The sequence below is a fragment of the Dasypus novemcinctus genome, chromosome 14 (genome assembly GCF_030445035.2).
Source record: "Dasypus novemcinctus isolate mDasNov1 chromosome 14, mDasNov1.1.hap2, whole genome shotgun sequence".
Lineage (NCBI taxonomy): Eukaryota > Metazoa > Chordata > Mammalia > Cingulata > Dasypodidae > Dasypus > Dasypus novemcinctus.
In genome coordinates this window covers 77,642,797-77,659,545 of record NC_080686.1, presented here as the reverse complement: position 1 = coordinate 77,659,545, position 16,749 = coordinate 77,642,797, and the positions used below count along the sequence as shown (strand labels likewise).

The 16,749-nt window shown below is 46.2% G+C and overlaps 1 long non-coding RNA gene across 1 annotated transcript; it reads right to left on the bottom strand.

Moving 5' to 3' along the window:
* Positions 1-8,276: 8,276 nt before the first annotated feature.
* LOC139436422 (uncharacterized) lies at positions 8,277-16,447 on the bottom strand. The gene is made up of 2 exons (XR_011645678.1): positions 16,042-16,447; positions 8,277-8,998 (listed from the first exon to the last, which is right to left on the bottom strand). It is a non-coding gene; the product is annotated as an uncharacterized lncRNA (long non-coding RNA).
* Positions 16,448-16,749: the final 302 nt, after the last annotated feature.

Below are 16,749 nucleotides of genomic sequence, written 5' to 3'. Positions count from 1 at the left end.
GCAAGTGCACACTCAGGGATGAATATGAGAGGCACTGGGCTGAACTTTTAAGAATGCCTAGTTTGATCTGTTTGATCAAAGACTTTTAGGAGTAAATTTTATTTGCCTGTTGAAACACAGATAGTCTTTCTCTACAGACCTCTCCAGACTGCATAGAAATATGTTGTCACCTTTATTTTAATTATTAATAAACATGGAAATCTTTCATTAGTTCTTTTAAATTCTGGAAAAAAAATCATTTTAGAGAGCATCTGCTTGATCCCCCCATGTAAATAACGTACACAGTTATAATTTCCTAAAGAGATGGTAGTAGAAAGGGAGTGTATAAAATAACTCATTCATTGGAATGTGTTGCAACAATTTTCACAGGAAGGAATATCTTGCTTCTAGCTACACTTTATCCTTCATGATTTAGTTTGAGTTTGTTTTTACAGCTTCTACACTCAGTGGAAATGGACAACAGCTGGCCACCTTCATCAGCCCAATTTTAAACACATCACCTCAAACTACTAAAACTGAAAGCTCAATTAAGCAGCTATTGCTTTTGCTTCTTGATTTTAAGTTGCCACTCTGCCTTTTTCACAACTTAAATGAGAAGTTACGTGGCTGAATTCAGTGATGAGATTGTTTTTATATCATTATTTAACCATTCATAACAACTTTTGGCCTTCTTTAGTCTGGGCTGTATAATTAAAATTTCATGAACTTTTTTAATTTCAAAAAGTTCTTATTTGTCAGATATCTGAATCATCACTATGACTATTCTCTAAATTAAACAACAACATTCTTTTGACTTTCAACCATATTCATTCATCCAGCAAATATTTATTTAGTGACTACCATGAGCTATTTTGAATGTAGAGAATACATTGTCGAACCTAAATTATGTACATTTTCTCAGTTCAAAAAATAATAATTAAAATGGTATCTATAAGTTTAACTATAAATTTAGCATTTACTATAAACTATTGCTTTTATAATCATGTAAACATGTTAATTCAATTATCTTCACAACAAGCCTATGGAGCTGATAATTATTCTTATTATCTTTTATCCTTATTTTACATACAGGATAATAATAACAGACTATAAGAAAATTAACATTAGATAATTGCTGATATTAAAAGCTATGAAGGAAACAACAGGAGGTGAGGTTTTGGCTCTCCTAGGTCACCTGACCCTGGAAAACCTCACTGATGAAGTAACCATAAGATAAGCCATGAATGAAAGGAACAAATCAGCTGTTCAAAGCTATGCAAAAAGAGCATCCCAGCAACTGAAAACCTTCTAAGATAGGAAAGAGCTTCCTATATGTGAGAAACTGAATGAAACCCTGTGTGGCTAACACCTGGAAGTCTATGGAAATGAACTCAGAGGGGATGTCAGTAGCAGGTGATAGAGGGTATCTGTATTTTCTAATTCTTATTGCAATTTAAAGCCAACAGATGGTTTTGATATAATTTATTTTAACTTCTTAATAGGTTATTCAAGGAGGAACAAATTTGAAGGGAGGGAAGATGGAAACAGATGTAAATTTTGACAGTTACCTGAGCATGTATGATATTTGATATTTAAAACCATGATATTTGATGAGATCACTTGAGAGAACATAGAAATAGATAAAGAACTGAAGAAGTTTGAGATTGCTTGGACATTAACATTAGAAGTAGAGAGGGGAAGAGAAGCCAGATAAAGGGAATGAAAAGGATGGCACAGTAAGGTAGAAAACAGATGCTAACTGAAGATATTTCAAGGAGAGAGAATTAACTGGGCTGAATGTTGTTGGGGGTTGAGTAAGGTAAAGATGAAGACAAAAAACAAAACATGATGTCTGGATTTCACACTCTGGCAGGCATTTATGAGCTTATTAAGAAATAATTTTGTGTAGTAGTGAGGATTGAAGATGGAATGGAGTGGTTGAAGAAAAGCAATATATGAGGAATTTGTAACAGTGAATATGGATGATTTTAAGATAGATCATATAAGAATATGTTTACTTGATGATGATAACCCACTAAAATGATTTAGTAAGGCTGGAGAAGGTTATTTGCAGAAACAACATTTTGTGGAGCTGCATTATACAATTCAGTAAGCACCAGAAACATATATTTACTTTAAATTAAAAATAATTAAAAGTAAATACAATTCTACTTCTAGCAGGGAGGAGGCTGAGGAGTCCTGCACCAGCCTCTTCAGGTAACTGCAGGTAACTTTGGCTAGAATAGATTGAATATCAGAAGTCTACCAGGGCAACTGAGGTCATCTTGGACCTGCACTGCATAGATTGCTGCTCACACCTGCAGCTCCATCCCTGCCTTAGGCAGGGGAGAAATGGATGTAAAGTTTCATCAGGCTTTCTGGACAACTACAGTCTAGGCCTGCATGTGACTCTGTCCTTACCCCTGGCAAAGGGGAAAGTTGGAAGGAGCTTCATTGGTCCCTGGCATAATGAGGGCAGCTTGAGCCTCCACAGTTTACAGCACCAACAACAGGCTTGGCTCCTACTGCACAACCAGCAAGGGAGAAAGGATAGGAAACCCTAAAGTAAGGAGAAAAACTGTACCCAGAAAAAATACTCTAGTAAGCCAGATGCGAAGACATCAACCAAAAATTACAATCCACACCAAGAAACAGGAATATATGGTGCAGATAAAGGAACATGATAAGCCTCCAGATGACATAAAGGAGTTGAGACAAGTAATTATAGATGTTCAAACAAATCTCCTTAATAAATTCAATGAGATGGCTAAAGAGATTAAGGATATTAAGAAGACACTGGATGAGCACAAAGAAGAATTTGAAAACATACATAGAAAAATAGCAGATCTTATGGGAATGAAAGGTGCAATCAATGAAATTAAAAAAATAACATTGGAATCATATAATAGCAGATTTGATGAGGCAGAAGAAAGGATTGGTGAGCTTGAAGAAATGGCCTCTGAAAGTGAACATACAAAAGAACAGGTGAAAAATTGAATGGAAAAGATTGAACAAGGTCTCAGGGAACTAAATGACAGCAAAAGGCATGCAAACATGTGTGTCATGGGTGGCCCAGAAGGAGAAGAGGAGGGAAAAGGGGCAGAAGGAATATTTGAAGAAATAATGATAGAAAATTTCCCAACCCTATTGAAGGACATAGATATCCATGTCCAACAAGCACAACGTACTCCCATCTGAAAAAATCCAAATAGACCAACTTCAAGACACGTACTCATCAGAATGTAAAAGGCCAAAGACAAAGAGAGAATTCTCAGAGCAGCAAGAGAAAAGCAATGCATAACATAAAGAATATCCAATAAGATTAAGTGCTGGTTTTTCACCAGAAACCATGGAGGCAAGAAGACAGTGGTCTGATATATTTAAGATACTACAAGAGAAAACTTCCAGCCAAGAATCTTATATCCAGCAAAACTGTCTTTCAAAAATGAGGACAAGATTAGAATATTCACAGATAAACAGAAACTGAGAGAATTTCTAAGCAAGAGACCAGAATTTCAGGAAATACTAAAGGGTGTGATAGAGCCTGAAAAGACAGGAGAGAGGGGCCTGGAAGAGAGTCTAGAAATGAAGATTTTATCAATAAAAGTAACTAAAAGTGTCAAAAGAGTGGTGAAAATGAAATATGACAGATGAAACTCAAATACTCAGGAATAAACTTGATCAATGATTTAAAACACTTGTATTCAGAAAACTGCAACTCAGTGTTAAATCAAAAAAGCCATAAATAATTGGAAGAACATTCCATGCTCATGGGTTGGAAGACTAAATGTCATTAAGATGTCAATTCTACTCAAATTGATATACTGATTTAATGCAATACTGATAAAAATTCCACCAGCATTAAAGAAAAAATTGAAAACACGATCATTAAATTTATTTGGAAGGGTAAGGAGACCTGAATAGCCAGAAACATCATAAAAAGGAAAAGTGAACCCTCATCTCCAGACTTTAAATCATAATACCTACCTTTAGTGGTAAAAACAGCATGGTACTAGCCTAAAGACAGACACAATAGACCAATGGAACCAAATTTATGGCTCAGAAACAGACCTTCACAGGTATGGTCAAGTGATTTTTGACTAACCTGTCAAAGTCATACAGTACAATATATTCAAAAAAAAGGTGCTGAAAGAATTGGACATCCATAGCTGAAAGAAGGAAAGAGGATCCCTATCTCACCCCTTATCCAAAAATTAACTCAAAATGGATTAAAAAAAAGCAAGAACCATAAAACTTCCAGAAGAAATTGTAGGAAAATATTTTTAAGACCTAGTGGTAAATGGTGGATTCTTAAAGGAGATAAGAGAAGAACTGAGTGGACTACTGATGTTTAATGCATGTATAAGTTTTAATTAGCTTTACTGTAAAGGTATGGAAATGTATAGAGTGGATGGTAACACATAGTGAGTAACAGCTAGTTTTTAAATGGGGATATTACTGAAAATGGTAGTCTAGTTATGTAAATGCCAATTGACAGAGCGCTAGAGAATAATCTAGGAAATGGATAGCATAGTAAACCCAGAGATGGATAATTGTAGTTGATGGTACAGATGCAAGAGTGTCCTTTGTTAGCTTGAGCAAATGTACTTCACTACTGCAGTGTATTGTGAATGTGGAGAAGCATGGGAAAAATATAGCTGGAGTGACCTATGGACTGCGGTTAATAGTAATAATATAATATTCTTGCATCTATGTGAAAGATGTACTGTGTTAATACTGAGGCAGTATGGAAAACGTGAGCCAAATGTACACTATGGACATGGTAACAATCAGATATTATTTTATCCATAGCAAATGACATACCACACTGTGGTATGTTGATGGAGGGGTATTGTTTGAGGATTCTGCACATGTGCATGATTGCTTTATAAGTTTACAACTTCTGTCATAAAAAAATGTATTTAAAAAATAATAATAGGGTGGTAATATCTTACCAAATGTAAGATAAGGACTATGATTAGTAGTAAGATTTTGACAATATTCTTTCATAATTTGTAACAAGCATCTCATGACAATGCAAGGTGTTGGTGGAGGGTTGATGTATGGGACCCCTGTATGATGTTATGCATGTTTGTTTTGTAAGTTTACAACTTTTACTATACACTTAATTGTTTATGTATGTTCATATATAAATGATATAAAGATAATAATAGGATTGGTTAGGGGGAAAATACTTTATTTAGTAGTAATATTTTGACAATGCTCTTTAATTATTAGTTAAAAAGGTTTAAAAATAATGCAAGTTATTGGTGGTAGGGTGAGAGATTATATGTTTGTTTGATGTTATATATGTTTGTTTTGTAAGTTCACAACAATTATACACTTATTCTTATGTATGTTTATGTATGAGTGATATATTTCAATAAATTTTTAATTAACAAGAAAAATAATAATAATAGGGAGAGTTGAGTGGAAATAATACCAATTATAAGATATGGACCAGAGTTAACAATACTACTTTGACTATGCTCTTTTATAATTTTTAACAAGTATTTTACAATAATGCAAGATATTGGTGGTGGGGTAATGTACGGGAGCATTTTATGACATTATGCATATTTGTTTTGTAAGCTTACAAATTTTACCATACAATTATTGTTTATGTAACATCATTATGAGTGATATACACCAATAAATTTTTTAATTAAAAAAAGTAAATAAAATTAAAAATTTGGGGAGAATATATGGCTCAAGCAGTTGAGTGCCTGCTTCCCAAATGGGAGGTACAGGGCTCATTTCCCAGGGCCTCCTAAAGAAAACAAGCAAACAACAAACATGAACAACATGAGCAAAACAATGTGCAAACAATGAGCAAACAGATGAAGGAGCCAATGTGATTCTCTGGTTGAGCACTAACCTCCCACATATGAGGTCCTGGGTTCAATCTCTAGTCCCAGTACCTCAGAAAAAGAAGGTTTTATTTCACCAATAAAAACTAGCCAAATTTCAAATCCTCAAATTCACATGTTCCTAGTCCCTGCTTATAGAACAGCACAAATGAAACTCTTCATCATCGTAGGATATTCTATTGAATAGTGCAGTTTTAGATCTTGTGGGTGAAATGACCATATCCATCAAAATTCCATATTGGAACAAAATGAATATTATTAGAATTTTTCCTAATTTTGATTACAACCAAAATGGCATTTATATATCAAAGTAAATCCTAAAATTTAAGCAAATTTCAACAATTTGTATATTGTGGCACAAAAAAATGAAAAAAAAATATAAAATTATCTGAATCAGCCTGGGTGCAGGACATAGTCTGATTTTTATACAATCAGGATACAATGCAATCAATTTTCCAATTAAACTATTTCCTCTTACTGTATACTCTGCCTCTGGTTAGATTTTATAAGAATAAGTAAGTATTTAAATTGGCTTCAGAATGAAGAGAATATTAATATATCAATACATCAATATCAATATAAATGTATGTTTCTCTGTATGTATATATGTATATATATACTTTTGTAACCTGGCTACTAAAGAAGGTAAAATTACTTTCTTTCCTGCATGACACTGTCCTGGTTAAGACAATTAGCTTAATACAGTTTACTTCAGGCTAAATGTATCTCCCTACAAAGCTATAGGCTCTTTTTATCTTTGCATCCTCCAACATCTAGCCCAATGCCAAGTAGAAGTTAAATAAAATGATATATATATAAAATAAACATATTTAAGAGTTTTTACAGATTCATTGCAAAACAAAAGTAAAAATATTGTTTATTTTCCCTCATGTTAACATCAGTTTTGAAATTCAAACTCTGTTCCTCTTTGTATCCTTTATTTATAGCACAGTATAAGTTTGAAGTATATCAAATTATAGTATTTAATTTTGTTGTTGCTTTATTCCTGAATAAAGAGGTATTTTTTAAGTCCAATGATTCTTGCAATTTGGAAAATTTTACATGCAATAATATTATTTAATTTGACTGTCTAAGTCATATCATATCTGTAGAACGTTTTCCACAAATAATTTAGTTAAGTACACTCATTTTTTAATATAGTTATAATTTCTCTATTATCCTTAATTCCCTACTTTTGATCAGCTACTTCAGATCTGGGGGCCAGCTCTGAGGGCAGCCATTGTTCTGACCCCCTCAGGCAAAGGCAGTAAAGAATCTTCAAGATAGTAACTTTTCTCAGAACTAAAGAAACTGGGAAAATGTTGAATCAGGAAAACACAGCTCCAAAAGCCATAGAAGAATATTCTGGTACCCTTGCTGGCCCCTCCCTCATACCTTGACTGCATGGAATGGAGCTAGCTTGTGACCCTACTGTGGGTGCTGGCCCTGGTGCAGAGGGAACAGAGTGGGCCCTGTGTGAATACTGTGGTATGTGCTTATCAGTGCCAACCTATAGGGTGAAAGTCTGAGGTAATGAGGGAGGGAACTTGTCTTGGGCTGACATCCCCAAGTCTGGCACCTCAGAATTTGTCCTGAGGGCAGAAAAACTGTTTGTAGACAGATGGAATAGTGTGAGAAACAATTAAGTTAAAGTGACCTGTGGGAAATGACTTATCTGCATTAAGTTACTCAAGAAAACACCCAAGAGAAAATGAAAGTCTATTTAAAAGGGAATAGAGGGAGAATCCACTCAAACTCCTGTGAACTGTAGGAGAAATTCATAAGGCTTCTGCAAGCACAAGTCCAGGAAAAGAGGCAAACTCTGTGGCTCCACCCAAACCCAAAAAGATCCTGAACTTTGCATTTGACTTGGACTGACCTTGATAGGAGAGATAAGTGGTAAAGGAGACCACCAGACAAAGCAGAACTCATTTGCAAAGACAGTGAAAGGTGTCCTTTGTTTTGTTAGTTTTATTTTTGTTGTTGTTGTTTCGCTTAGCAACGGGCATTCAAGAAAATCTAGGTTGTATTACCAGCTTAATACAAACTTAAGGAACATGTATTTCAGGAACTAAAACAAGAGTTAACACATTAAAATACTAAAAAGTAAAGTGCACAACAAAAGATTAAAAGACAAACAAAGAAAGAGGAAATGATGGCCCATCCAAAGGGACAAAACTCGAGAAACTATCAATGAACAGGACCAGAGTTTATACTTATCGGACAGATACTTAAAAGAAAAAAAAAAAACCTCAATATCCTCAAGGAGGTATGCGGCTGGGGCGGCTTGCACCCCAACGCTGACGGGGGGGTTTGGAGGGGTCAGCTGGCTGCAAAGGCGTCTGAGGCTGCGGCAGACAGCCTCAGAGGGGCTCTCAGGCGTGGAGGATGCGCGGCGAGGGGAGGAAGAATGCCGCGGAGACCAGGTCTAGTACGCAAGTCCGGTTTATTAAGGAAGTGCAGTGGGTTATATAGAGAATGAGGAGGGCGGGGTAGAGCAGGAGGAGTGAGGGCTACGGGGCGGCTGGGGATTGGCAGAAACTTGTGGGCAGACTTGTGGTTTTGTGCTGTTAGCTGTTGCTAGGGAAGTGGGCAGATTTCAGGTTATGATGCAACATTTGCCCCTTTTTCTCTTTTTTATTGGGGGGGTATAGGTGAGAGGTTTGCTTGGGTGTGTACTTATGGACGTGTGCTGGCTATGTTGGCCGCTAACAGGGGGCGAGTGGCAGGTCCAAAGAGTGGCAGGCAAGCAGAACAGACCAGCTGTGCTACCCGTGAGTGGTGGGCTGCGCACTTCCCCCACTAGGTGCGGCTACGCTTGCCATTCAGACTCGGGCCCGCCCCGCCCCCTGCTCCCTATTGATTGTCAAGCAGTTCTAGGATGGTGGCAGCTGGGGAGGGGAGTGAAGTTGGCTGTTAAGGTGGGGAACGTGCGGGCTGGGGGAGCAATGGGATGTGTTGCGGGGTTTTTAGGTGTTGGGTTGTTCTTGATTTCTTCTTGGGGCGGGCTGAGCAGGGCTCGTTGGGGGGGCTGTCTTCAGTGGCGAGCTGATGGTACTGGATGCGCACGAAGGACGTGAGGATTGCGTTGGTTTGGTCCTTGGCGAGCTGGATGATCTTCTTGACAGCCCAGGGCCCTATGGTAAGAGCTAGGAGAATTATTATTAGCGGGCCTAGGAGAGGGAGGAGGTATGGGAGGAGGGTATGGAAGACTCCGGAAAAATAGTTAGCGGCTTCACGCTCTTTTTGGCGCCGCTCTAGTCCTTCTCGGACCTTTCTTAGGCTGTCCTCGGCAAGGCCAGTAGAATTGGCGTATATACAGCACTCTTCTCCAAGGGCGGCACAAAGGCCTCCCTCCTTGAGGAGGAGAAGGTCAAGGCCCCGGCGGTTTTGGAGAACTACCTCAGAAAGGGAATTGAGAGAGTTTTTAAGATGGGAGATAGCGACTTGGAGGTGGGAGATATCACTGTCGACAGCTTGCCTGAGGGAGGAAAGGGAAGAGGATTGTGTGGTAAGAGCAGCGATTCCCGTGCCGGCCCCGGGAGACCTAGAAGGGTAGCAACTGTGAGGATGGTGAAGGGTTCTCTCTTCTGGAGGTGAGCAGGGAGTTTGTGACTCTGGAGGGCAGAGAAGAACTCTTCGTCGCTGTGGAAAAGGACTCGAGGGGCTAGGAGAATGAGTAGACAGGTTTCATTGGTAGCGTTGAGGGTGGCGACATTGAGGCAGGGGGTTAGTCCGGTGGAGGTGCAAAGCCATTGGGAGGTGTTAAGGGGGATTAAGAATTTGGCGGAAATGTTGGGAGAGGAGTAGTTGGAGCAGGCATTTAGGAGGGGATGGGGACCTTGGCGAGAATGAACACAGCGCCCTGTGGAGGAAACAGATTGAAAGGTTAAGGGGATAGAAGAGGCGTTCCAATTGCATTCAGCAGGATTATGTTCAGAGGATTCAGTGAAGGCGAGGTTAGTGGCAATGGGCTCATATAGAGGAAGAGAGGGAGAGAGACAAAGCCAGCAGTTTGCAGTTAGGTTGGGGTGGGAGATATTCAGAGAGATGTAGGCGGCTCTAATTAGGTTAATGAGAGGGCTAGAATACTGAGTAGGGGGTAAGCGAGACTTGGGGTTGTGGGAGGTAAGGGGGGCAGTAGCGAGGGGGGTGCTGGGCGAGGGAGAGGGTGAGGCGGAGTGGGGGGGAGAGGGAGGCTGTGCCTGTGGAGGATTGAGAACCTGATTTGGGCCCACTGGGATGGAACGTGTGGGAATCGGCTCTTTTTTTATAATGATAAAGGCACCGTAGTCGTAGCCGGTTGCATACAGGCGGACTCCCCACGTGCGGCCAGACAGCCAGACTGGATCTAGGGGATTTTTGACTCGTAGGGTGACGGAGCGCCAGTTTGCACCGCTGTGGATGAGCTTAATATAGGGGTCTTTGTTAGGGGCACCGGACCATCCATAGGCGATGGTCTCGCACCCCCAGGAAGGGCAGTAATAGTGTGCAGGGTCATGGCATCCTCTGGCGGTGGATGGACAGATGTAGAAACCTGAGAAATGGTTATCATTGGGGCCACGGCACTCTTTGGGGAGGCCCGCACCGTACATGGCTGCAGGGGTACGCCTGCTGCGGCGCGATGGGGGTGAAGTATAGCAATGAAGGGAGCAGCTAACGAAGGCACTGCTATAACTGGACGTGTAAGCTAGGTTGGTGAGATTACAGATGTGCACGGTGAAGGAAGGAGCGCTTGCAGTGACATTTGCAGCGAGGAGCTTTTCCTGCTGCCAAAGGGTGAGCGTCCAGTTGAAGGGTTGGTGTGAGGGGTTGGAGAAGATAGGCGGGAGAAGAGGAAGGAGGAGGAGAAGGACTGGGTACAGACGAGCTTCAGTCCTCTGCTCCATTGGCGTAGTCGTCTCGGGGGGCGAACGAAGAGGGGGTGCTCGGTGGTGGACCGTTGCGTGATGGCACAGGCGCAGCGTTCTCTGGAGGTGCTGGCACCGGTGTGCGTCGGATGGCGGTAAAGGGTGCCAGATCGTCGGGTGAAGGGGTGTGGTCCGTTGCAGGTACTGTGGCAGGACGGATCAGACGAGCTGGGATCCACAGGGGCTGCGGCTCAGAATCTGGAAAGACACAAGCAAAACCTCGCCCTTGGGCAAGGAGGGGGGCTGGTTGTTGCCAGCGGTTAGTTTGGGGGTTTTTCCAATGGACAAGAGGGGCTTGGGTGGGACGCCACATGGGGCCCCAATGCTTGTGGGTGGGAGAAAGGCCTTTCTTGTCAAATGTGAGCAAGTTCAAGTGAATTAAGCAGGCGGTAACAACGTCTCCTGGTGGCTTTAGAGGAGCTTCGTTTTGCTCTTTGTGAATAAGGAGCTTGAGCTGTTGGTTAATGCGCTCGACGATGCCTTGTCCTTGTGGGTTGTAGGGAACCCCGAAATGATGTGTGATCTTGTACATTTGTAGGAAGGCAGCAAAGGCGGAGCTCCGATAAGCGGGGCCATTGTCTGTTTTGAGGTCCCATGGAACGCCCATAAAAAGGATGGCTTGGCGTAGCGCACGGATGGCGTGTTTGGCTGTTTCTCCTGGAAGGGGCAGGGCGTAGCACATGTGCGAGAAGGTGTCGACGGCAACATGCAGGAACTTGAGTCTTCCAAAAGAGTTGACATGAGTAACGTCCATTTGCCATCGGGAGTTTGGGCGAAGACCTCGCGGGTTGACGCCCTGTGGCTGTAATGGGCCGAGGGGTAAGAGAGGCGCGCAGGTGCGGCAAGAGCGCACGAGGTGCTTACAGGTTTCCATGGGCAGATTGGGAAAGAGCTTATGAATTGAGCGCGCTGAGAAGTGGAACTGCGCATGCAGTAGCTTGGCCTGGTTGACAACGTCCCCAAGATAAAGCGGCCAGGGCACGCTGTGGTTGGCAAGTGCGGTGTGCCGTGGTTGGTATGTGCAAGGCATGCTGTGGCAGGCGAGCGCAGCGTGCTGTGCTGGTGACGCCTGAGCTGGTGATGGCTGGACAGCGCGGTCGGCGGCTTGATTTCCAGCGGTTAGCGGGCCAGGGAGGCCGCTGTGACTTCTGATGTGAGTGATGAACCAAGGGTGGTCTCTGACTTCTAATTGGTGCTGGAGGAACTGAAGCGCCCTATCGATGGCTGTATCCGTAGGGAAGAAGGTGGCAAGAGGCAAGGCATGGCACACCTGCAGGGTGTATAAACTGTCTGTGAAGATATTGAGCGGCTGGTTGGGGCAGGTGTGCAGAGCAACAGCGACTGCGAGCAGTTCTCCGACTTGGACGGAGAACGCGTTTGAAAACACAAGGGTTCGTGGCGTTGGGGAACCAGGTGAATAGATGACTGCAGCATAGGAGGTCTTTGAGGCATCTGTAAAGGCCATTACTGCGTGTGGAAGAGGTTTCCTGGCCGGCAATGGATGGAACGGAGTGGAGAATGCGAGTCGCGAGAGGCCTTGGAGAAGTCGGTGATGAGGATAGTGGTTGTCGAAAGAGCCTCTGAAAGTTTCAGCGAGCACTTGCATGTCCACGTCGTGGATGAGCAGGTTGGTAGTAGCCTTGGCGTCAAAGGGCCAGACGATTGTGGAAGGAGGAACTCCGTAGGTATGCACACATAGCCCTACAAGGTCGGAGGCGAGGGCGATCCATGCCCTTGTGAAGGGGCAGATTTTTGGGAGCTTACTCTTGGAAGTGTGTAGCCAGAGCAGTGGCCCGTCTTGCCAGAGGAGTCCAGTGGGCGTTACTGGCGTGGAAAGAACCAGTGCGAGGATTGGCAGTCCTGGGGCGTAGCGCTCGAGGCGGCAGGCCTGAAGGGCCTCGTTGACATCCTGCACAGCCGCTCGGGCTGCTGGAGTGATGACGATGGGGCAGGTGACTGCGTCGGCTGGAAGATCCTTAGTCTGGAGGAGCTCGAAAAGAGGCTGAAGTTGAGCCATGGTGATGGGGAGCACTGACCGAAGCCAATTGATTTGGCCGCAGAGCTGCTGTAGCTCCGTTAGAGACATCTTGGGCGACACCTGTAGCTTTGGTGCTACTGGCTTAACAGGGTGGTGAAAGTGAAACCCCAGAAATTGAAAGGGGGATTGAAGGCGAATCTTGTCAGGCTGAACAGTAAGTCCGATCTGTGAGAGATTGTGGAGAAGCTCCGAGACGAGAGTTTCCAGCTCACGAGGATCCTTAGCGGCAATGAGCAGATCGTCCATGTAGTGGATGATGTGGGCGCGCCTGTGGGCCTTCTTGCGGAGTGGATCGACTGCGCGATCGACAAAGAGTTGGCAGATGGCCGGGCTGTTGCGCATTCCTTGAGGGAGGACTCTCCATTGGTAACGCTGGGCTGCACCTCGATGGTTTGTTTGAGGCACCGTGAAGGCGAACCGTGGGCAGTCTCGTGGATGGAGAGGAATGGAGAAGAAGCAGTCCTTGATGTCGATGATGGCCGCGTGCATGTGCTGAGGGACAGCGGTGGGGTGCGGGCACCCTGGCTGCGGCGATCCCATTGGCTTGATGTGCTTGTTGACCTCACGTAGGTCATGGAGAAGGCGATATTTGCCACTGCTTTTCTTGGTAATAACAAAGACAGGTGAATTGTAGGGACTAGTGGAAGGTTCAATGTGTCCTGCCCGTAACTGCTCTTCGACGAGAGTGGAGAGGGCTTGCAGTTTGTAAGATGGCGAGGGCCACTGCTCGACCCAGATGGGCTCCTCTGTGTCCCATTCCAGAGGGATAGGGTCAGGCGTTGTGATGGGAGCAGTGGCCCCCGCTAGGGGGGGGGCAGGCTGAGCGAGAGGGCCTCAGTAGTGAGGATGGCTCCCGTTTGGCTGAGGATATCTCTTCCCCAGAGAATACCACCAACGGTGGAGAGGATGAGGGGGCAGAAGCGACCGTGCCGGCCCTCTCGGTCCTCCCATTTGATAGGAGTGGCGCATCTCCAGGACTCGGCGGAGCCTGTGGCCCCAATTACCTGAGGCCCCTGCTCAAGAGCCCAGTGGTTGAAGGCGGCGATTTCAAACGGGATGCAGGAGACCTCTGCACCGGAGTCGAGCAGTCCCTCTAACCATTGCCCTTCGATTTTGAGCTCCATGACAGGCTTGGAGGAGCTTCTGATGGGAACCGTCCACATCAAGGCTTGGGGGCTCTCTGGTGGGTGGCCTCTTTGGGGCGGGGCTGAGGCTTGCCCCGCTGGGAGTTTAAAGGTTGGCAAGGGCTTTGAGTGGAGCGGCAGTCGCGGGCCCAATGATATCCTTTTCTGCATCGAGGGCATGGGGTGGAAGGCCCTCTCGGGCGGCTGCCGGATGCTGGGAGGGGTGGTCTCTCGGTCTGCAATTGTGGGCAGTCTCAGGCGAAGTGGCCCGTCTCACCACATCTGAAGCATCCGGAAGAAACGGCTAGGGCCGTGGCGATGGCTTTGGCGAGGCTAGTGGCCTGCGGGTCAAGGTTGCGGCAAGCCAAGACCCAGTCATGGACGCCCTTATCCCGCATGGTGAGGATAATCTGCCGGCAAGCATCGAGGCATCCTTCAACGATGAGATCTTTGGCGAGAGCGACCTGGGCCTCCTCTCCGCGGACCTTACGCTGGCAGGCCTCGATGACACGGGCGACAAAGGTAGCGAAATCTTCGTCTTTGCCCTGGGTCATCTGGGCAAGCTTTTGAGGTCTCGTGGCGGAGACATTGCGGAAGGATCGCAGGGCTAGTTCTCTAAGCCGGAGCCAAAAACCGGGGGGCGCATTGCGGTACTGCACAGGATCGGTGAAAGTACCAATGCCTGTGTACGCCTCTGGGGGGTCCTGGATACCCGCACTGGCATTCTCGGCGATGCGCCTCTCAGCCTCTGCCTGGAAGTGGCATCTCCATTCCACGAACTGTCCTGGGGCCAGAATGGTCCGGGCAAGTGAAATCCAATCATAGGGGAGAACAAGTTGTGCCCCAAGTTCCTCGAGCAGCTGTTGGGCGTACGGACTCCCGATGCCATCCTCCTTAACTGCGCGTCTAAGGTTTTTAATTTCATCAGTGGTGAAAGGGAGCCATTGCTGGGGGCGCGCTTGAGAGGGCGCCGGGTTCAAAGGGAAGAGGTGAGGGATGGCCCCTGTCATGGGTGGGCCGGAGTGGCCCAGCCATGTGTCTGAACTGGTCCAAGGCCTGGACGCTGGTGCCGGCGGAGCGGCCAATGGAGGAGGAGGTGGCGGCCATGTTGTCTGAGAGGGGGGACAAGATGGACGCAGAGGAGTTCCGGTTGCAAACAAGATGGCTGCAGAGCAGTTTCCGGCGGACAAAATGTCCGCGGCAAGGCTTCCGGTGATTTATAAGATGGCGGAGGCTCTCCTTCCGCCCTGCGCCAAGATGGCGGAGGCTCTCCTTCCGGTTTGTGCCAAGATGGCGGAGGCTCTCCTTCCGCCCCGCACCAAGATGGCGGAGGCTCCCCTTCCGGTTTGCGCCAAGATGGCGGACGCTCTCCTTCCGGTCTGCGCCAAGATGGCGGACGCTCTCCTTCCGGTCTGCGCCAAGATGGCGGAGTGACCGGAAGAGGCGGGTAAAGAGAGGCGGGATTTCCGCCTGAGGGCCCATACTTCCTCCCTTCAGGCGAAGAAGAAGGAGGAAGTGTGCCATCTTGGTGGCCAGGTGGGAACTTCCCCCTTTCAAGCGAAGAAGAAGGAGGAAGTTCGCCATCCTGGCGACCAGGCAGGGACCTCCCCCCCTCAGGCGGGGAGGAAAGAGGAGGCTCGCCATCCTGATAATGGTCGTCCCGAAGAGGATGGAGCTCAAGGTCGGCATTGAGCTGACTAGATAATGACTCAGTATCTGAGTCGGGAGTGTCCCCCTTATCAGGGTCGCAGTCGAGCGGCCGCGCAGCAGCCCCGGCGGAAACCTGGTAAGCGTCTTTCGGGGCAGGCGCGCCAAGGAGGCAGGCGCGGATGGCCACAAGCGTGGGCAGGAGGCCAGGGGGAAATGACCTGCCCTCATGCTCCATAGAGGAGGTGACGCGGTCAATGAGACGCGAGTAAGTGTCTGGGCTCCAAAGGTGGCAGGTGGCCAGCCACGGATTGAAAGGCAGGAGGAGATCCCAGTACTTTTGCAGGTGGCGGAGGGAAACCCTAACGCCATTAGTGTCTAGGAGGCCAGCAAGCGCTCTGACTTGCGGCGCTTGGCGGGAAGATAGACGCCCGCCCATTTTTCTGCCGGGGGCCGATAACGGGGGTCCTTACCTTGAGAGCGCGGCGAAGGGGTGGGAGCGAGGTCCCACGGGGGTGAGGCAGTGGTCACGTCGGACCGGACTTGAACTGCCACCACGTTGGGGCGCCAGTTGCGGCTGGGGCGGCTTGCACCCCGACGCTGACGGGGGGGTTTGGAGGGGTCAGCTGGCTGCAAAGGCGTCTGAGGCTGCGGCAGACAGCCTCAGAGGGGCTCTCAGGCATGGAGGACGCGCGGCGAGGGGAGAAAGAATGCCGCGGAGACCAGGTCTGGTACGCAAGTCCGGTTTATTAAGGAAGTGCAGTGGGTTATATAGAGAATGAGGAGGGCGGGGTAGAGCAGGAGGAGTGAGGGCTACGGGGCGGCTGGGGATTGGCAGAAACTTGTGGGCGGACTTGTGGTTTTGTGCTGTTAGCTGTTGCTAGGGAAGTGGGCAGATTTCAGGTTATGATGCAACAGAGGTAAAAAAAAAAAACAAAAAATAAAACAAACAGGGGGGAAGAACCAACGGAGATAAAGCAAACAATGAATGAAAAAAATGGGAATCTCTCTGAGATTCTCAAAAGGAACCAAGCAGAAATATTGGAGTTAAAGAACAGAATAACTGAAATGAAAATTCCCTACATAGTATTAACAGAAGATTGGACATAGCCCAAGAAAGAACCAGTGATCCTGACATAGCAATTGAAATGATTCAAGTTCCGAAGCAGAAAGAAACAATA